Genomic DNA, 7,945 nt, shown 5'->3' with positions numbered 1-7,945 from the left:
TTACAGATGAGGAAATTGAGGCAAATAGAAGTTAAGTGACTTGCCCAGGCTCACATAGCTAATAAGTGTCTGAGGCCAGATTTGAATTTAGGTCTGCCTGACTGCAGGACCAACATTCTATCTACTATGCCAACTAGCTACCCTTGGTGAGAGAGAGGGTGAAATTGTACTGTGGCTGCAGTAGGACTTAACTTTAGGGGTTATGGGACACCAGGGAGGCAGAACTACCAAAGTGGAAGTGAATACCTATATATTTTGGTACTCTGGGTCACAGCTTCTGTTGCCTCGCCTTAGTTATGGCTCTGCTTCCAATACTGAGTTTTGGATAGCATCTAAGACAGAACCCTGTTATGTAGTGCAGGTTTCATTATAGCAAACCTCCACTATACTAATATTTCTCAATTCCTTTTTCCCTTGTGGCCATTCAGCACCTTCTATTCCAATCAACCATAGATCCTCAAAATTAATCGTCCTCCCGGGGCTGAAAAGTTACCTCTGGGCAGGAGGCACCAGAATAAAGATCATGGATGTGGGATAGAACAAAGTGGATTTTTATTTTTCAACATTCTTCTAAATTGTTGTCAAGGGGTATGTGTGTGTGTGTGTGTGTGTGTGTGTGTGTGTGTGTGTGTGTGTGTGTGTAAATTATGAGATGTGAGAAGCCTAAGGAAAGAAGTTTTGAGATGTATTATCCAGAGCATTCCTCAGTGGGCCACTGGATTAATTGATCATTTCTTAAGAAAACCATTCTGTTTTCTTTCCACTGGGAAACTCATGTATTAAAGAACAATATAACTAGAGGCCAATTGTTGATTCCCACAGTCAGTGGTTTACCTTGTATTGTCATTTTCAAGAGGAAGGATTACAAACACGCCCGTTACCGTCCTTCAGCTTACTTTATTTCATCTTGCCAGAAAGAGTGAGTGTGGCCTAGTGGTCAATCATCTCAAAGCTTTGGTCATATTCCTGTCTCTCCTGTCTTTGTGACTTCACTTCCTTTACTTCTCATGAACACAGAGTCAGACAGATAGTAAGTGTCTGAGGCCAGATTTGAACTCAGGAAGATGAGTCTTTCTGACTCCAGGTTCAGCACTTTATCCACTGTACCACCTAGCTTCCCCTCTATAGTTATCAATGATACCTAGAGAGATTATTTTTTTTAAACTCTCCTCTGATAAAATTGAGATTTCAATCATACTACAGAAACAGCCATTAATTCACTTGGGCTGTCTACATTGATCAAAAAAAAAATCAGCAGATAATTGTCAAATCTCCACTTTATTTTGTACTGTATAGACACCGGTGCCCACAGGGAAACATCATTTTTTAATAAAGCTAAGCAGATGTTTCTAATTAGTAGGATGCGTACATATCATTGTATAACAAGCATTTGTATTAGCTTAATGGTAATTACTAATATACATATACACATATACAGAGATATTTACATAAGCACAGAATAGATAGAGGCATTTAGTTCTGCAAGATTATGGATGTCTTTCTACCAGCAAAGAAAAGTGGGGAATTAAAATAATTACCAAGATGACTCAAGGTGAACCCCACTTTTGCTTTAATTAGCAAGTATGGTTCAGTGGGGAAAGTATTGGATCTAAAGTGAGAAGGTTCGACTTAGTTCCAGTTCCATCATTTATTAGCTGTGTGACCTCGAGCAAGTTGATTGACCTTTATGGGGATTGATTTCCTCAGTTCTACTCAATCAGGCACTAAAAAGCAGTCACTCAATCAGCCAATAAACATTTATTAAGTGCCTACTATATGCCAGGCACTGTGCTAAGTACTGAGAAAAGGAATAAAAAAAACAGTATCTGCCCTCAAGGTGCTTACAGTCTAATAGAAGAAGACAACACACAGAAAGAAACTGACAAGGGGTGGAGAGGGAAGGGGGCACCACGGAGAAGTCCTGAGGGGTCTATCTATTTCATGCAGGGCACTGTGGCGGGCTTTGTACTGGGTTCTAGAGGTACAAAGTTGGTCAGCCAACTGGCACTTATTAAGCACTTTAGGTACCAGGCACTGTAGTATACCCTAGGGATACAAAAAAAGTCAGAAATATAGTCTGCCTTGCTTTTAAGGAATTCCCATTTAATGGGAGAGATAATGTGGGAACAACGAAGCACGTTCAAGATACCTACATTGTAAATGGTAGGTAATTTTAGCAGGGAGGTATTCAGGAGGGTTGAACTGAGCCTTAAAGTAAGTCAGAAAAGCCAGGAAGCAGATGTGAAGAGAGATGGCATTCCAAGCCTGGGGGACAGCCAGTGCAAAGGCTGGAGATTCTGTAGATACGGCATCATACTTGAGGAACCCAGAATGAGGGCTAATGTTGCTGAATCACAGGGTATATGGAGGAGAGTGAAGCATAAGGAGAATGAAAAGGTATAAAGGGGCTTTGCTCTCAAGGAGTTCATATGTTCTTAGGGAAGACACAGTTTGTATTCAGATAAGTAACTTTCATGAGCTGAGGGAGGGCAAGCAATAACAATTGGGTGACTCAGTTTCCTCATTTGTAAAATGAGAGGATTAAAACTAGTGATCCCCCCAGCTCTGAATCTACGATCCCATGAGCTGGATCCTCAGGACAATGTGTCCATGTGGTCTGAATTTCATGGATAATTGGCTCAATCCTGTATGTCACTTTCCATGTGTTCATACAGCCTATGAATCAGGGTTTTAAATATGGTCCTGGTTTTATGGACTTTTCAGAGTTTAAAGCTGGAGTTATTTCTTATATGAGGAATGCACAGTTGGAACAATGCTAACAGATCACAAGGGAGAAAGTCTGCTTCCATATTTTATCCCAAACATGTGTTTTGATTGTTGGTATTTGCAGCTGAGAAGCCAAATGTGATTACCCATAACCAGGAAAAACCACTCACTTTTCAATGAAAAGAGTCTTCTGCCCTCAAGTTAGACCACATAACAGTGTGCATATTTTAAAGCATATACCACATGCTATTTTGTAAAAGTGATAGTCATCTTGCCTCCACTTTCTTCTAAAGCCACTGAGCCTGGTCAAATCAAATGTGACTGCAGTGTGTTTGGAAAATTACTTGTACACACAGAGCTAGAGTTTACATTACAGCTCATCGGTGACTGTTAGTCACTCAGCAGCCAGGCCAGGGGGCTGCTGCTCAGCCAAGCTCAGCATCATGTGTGTGCTGATAACCACATGGGAAATAGCTGGCCTTGGAAGACAAATCAGGCAGAGAAACACAGGCAAGTCATTCTGCTCCATTATTTTCTTTCCTGGGAAGATCAATGTGGATGACCTTAGCAGCCATCGAGGGGCTGTGCAAGCAACGTCAATGCTGTAGGTACAGGTTATCTTCACACCTCCCATGGTTCCTACCGGGAATAGTGAATAATTTGGCAGGACTAAAGTGTGAATGAAGGAGTCATGTAGAGATGTGATATGGTGCAAAGACTGCTGGCTGTGGGCTTCAGAAGACTTGGTTTCAAATCTTGGCTTTGATACTTTTGCAAAGCTGAATTAATATATTTTTAAAAGCTCAATTTCCTCATCTGTAAAATAGATATCATGTTTGCATTACCTCCACCACTGAGCTGGTGTGGAGAAATGCCTTTTAAACTTCTAATTACCAGAAAAATGTGAGTTAGTAGTAGTGTGAGATAAGGGTTGGATGGAATAAGGTAGCAGAGGTCCCTGAATGCTAAGCTAAGTTGTTTGAACTTTGTTTAGTAGGCAGTGAGTGGCAGCTAAAGAGTCTGACAATCTTGTATTGCAAATAACCACAGCACTTATGCAATTAATTGAATTTAATTTAGCAAACATTTATTGATCACCTATTATGTGCAAGGCATTGTGTTAGGCACTGGGGAATATAAAGACAAAAAGTTTCACAGTCCCAACCCTCAAGGAACTTATATTTTACTGGGTATTCAGTAGGGACATAAATATAACACAAAGCAGAGTGATAGGTACAAAGGAGTACCCAGGAAAATATTTTAGGCAAGATATAGATTTTTATGTATAATGTTGATGTTTTGACAGCTTTGTGATGGAGAGGATGGCAGCATCTGAGCTGAGCCTTGAAGGAAGCTAAGGGTACTAACAAATAGAAGTAAGAAGGGTGCATGTTCTAGGCATGCAGGGCAGCCTGGACAAGATCATGGAGGAGGGAAATGAGTTATGGGAATAGTGAGCCAGCTGGTTGGCTAAAATATTGAGTGTGTAAAGAACATCAATGTGAAATAAATCTGGATAGATAAATGGGAGTCAGATTCTGCAGGACTTTAAATGCTAAGCTAAGGAATCTGTATTTTGTCCTAAAGGTAATAAGGATCCAATGAAGACTCTTCTGCAGGGGACTGAAGTGGTCAGACCTACACTTAAGAAGATTATTTTGTCAACTGTGTGGGAGATATCAGAGAGAGTAGTGGAATTACTGGATGAAGGAGTCCAGTTAGGGGACTGCTGAAATAGTTCAAGCTGGAGATAAATAGGACATAAATTTGTTGTCTGATAGAGTGGAGAGGAGTAAAAGATATATGGAAAATAAAATCAATGACTTGGTAATTGAAAGGATATGGAGAGAAAGGGAAGTGAAAAGTTTAGAATGACTCTGAGGTTATGAGAACTTGTAAAACTGGAAAGACGTTGCTCACAACATAAATTGGGAACCTGTTTCCTTTTCTGTTAAAGTTTTTTTCCCCTAATAACTCACTTTTATTTTCAGTTCTGAGTTGTCTCCTTCCCCCTCTCTACTTCTCTCACCCATTGAGAAGGCAATAAAAACAAAAGCCTTACAAATATGCGTAATCATGTAAAACAAATCTCTCCATTAGCGATGACCAAAAATAGGAAGAGAATAGAGTGGAAAAAAAGAAAGAGAAGAAAATATGCTTCTCTCTGAGCCCATCAATTCTCTATGGTGGTACATAGCACGTTTCATCATGAGTCCTTTGGAATTACGGTTGGTAACAGCATAATGTTGATCAGAGTCTACATTGATTTTTTTATATTATTGCTATTACTATATAAATTATTCTCCTGGTTCTGCTCACTTCACTTCGTATCAGTTCACATAATTATTCCCAGGTTTTTCTGAACTCATCTCTTTCATCATTTTTTGCTATCACATTCTATACATTTCTACATAATCACATTCATATGCTATAACTTGCTTGGCCATTCCCTAATTGGGTTGTATCTCCCCCTCTCCAATTTTTTATTCTTTGACATCACAAAAAGAGCTGCTATAAATATTTTTATGCAGCTAGATGATGCAGACTCATCTTCCTGAGTTCAAATTTGGCCTCAGATACTCACTAGCTGTGTGACCCTGGGCAAGTCACTTAATGCTGTTTGTCAGTTTCCTCACCTGTAAAATGAGATGGAGAAAAAAATGGCAAACTACTCCAGCATCTTTGCTAAGAAAACCCCAAGCAGGATCATGAAGAGCCAGACATAGTTGAAACAAATGAGCAACAAGAACAACAACATTTTTTGTACATATAAGTCCCTTTCCTCCTTCTTTGATCTCCTTGTAGAGTTATTACTGGGTCAAAGAATATACTAAACAGTTTAATAGCTTTTGGGCATAGTTCCAAATTGCTCCCCAGAATCGTTAGAGTGGTTCATGCCTTTACTAACAGGGCATTAGTGTTCCTGTTTTCCTACAACCTCTCCATCATTTTTCCTTTTCCTTTTTTTTTTATCATCTTAGTCAATCTGATGGATATGAAATGATACCTCACAGTAGCCTTCATTTGCCTTTCTCTAATTAGTGATTTATAACTTTTTAAATATGCTTATTGAAAGCTTGGATTTCTTCATCTGAAAACTGTTTACTCATATTCTTTGACTACTTAGCAATTGGGAATGGCTCTTATTCTTGTAAATATAACTTATTTCTCTAGAAATGAGACCTTTATCAGAAAAACTTGCTGCAAAGATTTTTCCAAGTTTCCTGCTTCTCTTTGAATTTTTGCTTCATTGTTTTGTTTGTGCAAAAACTTATAAATTTTATGTAGTTAGAATTATCCATTTTATCTCCTGTGAACCTCTCTTTTGTTTGATCATGAACTTTTCCTCTATAAATATGGAACTTTGGAAGACAGATAGATAGTTTAGGGAATGACAATGAGTTCTGTTTTCCACCGGGTGAGTTTGGGATGTCCATCCTCAAGGTGTTGATGTCTAGAAGGAAGCTGGTGATATGGCTCAGGAGAAAGATTGCAGCTATATGTAAAGATCAGTAAATCGTCTACCTAAGATAGTAATTGAACTCATAAAAGCTTATGAAGGGAGAGAAAGAGAGAGAGAGAATGAGAGAGAGAGAGAGGAAGACAAAGATGAGAAGACAAAGAAGAAGCAGAGGAAAAAGAAGTAAAGCAGAAGAAGAAGCAGAAGAAGAAGCAGAAGCAGAAGAAGAAGAAGAAGAAGAAGAAGAAGAAGAAGAAAGAAGAAGAAGAAGAAGAAGAAGAAGAAGGAGAAGGAGAAGGAGAAGGAGAAGAAGAAGGAGGAAGAGGAAGAGGAAGAAGAGGAGGAGGAGGAGGTAATAGGACAGAGACTTAAAAGTCATCCATATTTAGGGAGTCAAACATGAACGATGATCCACCAATGAAGACAGAAAAGAAACAGATGAGGAAGAGAAGAAACAGAGAAGAACAGTATCATGAAGACTGAAGAAGGATAAAGTATCCAGGAAGAGGCATGGGGTTAAAAATATCAAAAACTACAGACAGATCAAGAAATGTGAGAAGGCCATCAAACTTACCAAATCAGATCACTACTGACTTTGGAAGAAGTAGTTTTGAGTGTATTATAGGGGTAGAATATAGACTATAAGACAGTTGAGAAGTAAATGGGCAGTGAAAAAGTAGAGGTGAACAGTGGAGGTGGTTTATAGGAATTTTTGAAAGGGAGAAGAGTTATAGGACACACTGTAGCATAGTAAAGAGTGCTGGCATTGGAGTCATAGGACTTTGGTTGAAGTCCTATCCTTGCAACTTGTGACCTTAGGCAAATCACTTAACCTTTTATGGGCTTCAGTTTCCTTGTCTGAAAAATGAGGGAGTTCTTCTAGATGGCCTCTAAGTTTCCTTCCAGTTCTAGAGCTATGATTTTGTTACAATAACTTGAAGGGATGATGGGCTCAAGGGAAGCTATTTCTTTTATGGATGAAGAGACTTGAGTATGTTTGTAGGTGACGTGTAAAAAGTCAATAGATGAAGAAAGACTGAAGATGAGGGTGTGTAGGGGTGAGTAGTGATAGAAGGAGCAAGTGAGGCCAGAGTGAGGATGATGGACTGGAAGAGCAGGAAGAGATGAAGTGACTTGAAGGTTTAGAATAGGGAGGAAAAGGGAAAGACAGAAGGATAGGAAGCAGTATTCAGAGAGAGGTATTTCAGAGTTCTGGTTCATTGAAGGAGAATAGGTATGGATGATGGTGATGACTTAGGATGGAGTAGCATTAGAGTAGGTATCAAGCCAGCAGTGTTAGAGATCCTTCAGACTCTGAGCATGGCTGATTTGAGAGATATCCCTTTTCACTCATCAAGCTACAATGGCTAATGCTGGACAGGTGATGATGAATTCCATGGCCATCCTCTCCTATCATAACATTTTCTCTTTCTTCCATCCCCCATTTTCATAGCAAACCCAGGCAATTTATAGTTTCTTTCTCTCTGGTAGGCTGTAGGCAATTAAAAAAAAGGCTGTAGGAATATGGGCATGAGTCTATGTCTTCCTGGAGAGACTCTAGGAACTGGGCAGGCCAGGGACCCAAATTTGCTCCAGGAAGTCCTTTGGGGTACTGAATTCCCAGCAATCCTTTCATTTTTCTATGTGGCTTGTTACTTTCAGGATCTCAATCTCCCTGGACTTTAGCTCCCACTTGCAGCACTCAAGGAGAAATATTAAGTAAAGCAATATTCTGGTCCTGCTTAGCAGGTATCTTAG

Source organism: Phascolarctos cinereus, unplaced genomic scaffold (genome assembly GCF_003287225.1).
Source record: "Phascolarctos cinereus isolate Bilbo 61053 unplaced genomic scaffold, phaCin_HiC Scaffold_3;HRSCAF=262, whole genome shotgun sequence".
In the NCBI taxonomy this organism is placed as follows: domain Eukaryota; kingdom Metazoa; phylum Chordata; class Mammalia; order Diprotodontia; family Phascolarctidae; genus Phascolarctos; species Phascolarctos cinereus.
The sequence above is the reverse complement of the archived record's forward strand: the minus strand, read 5'-3'. Positions refer to the sequence as shown.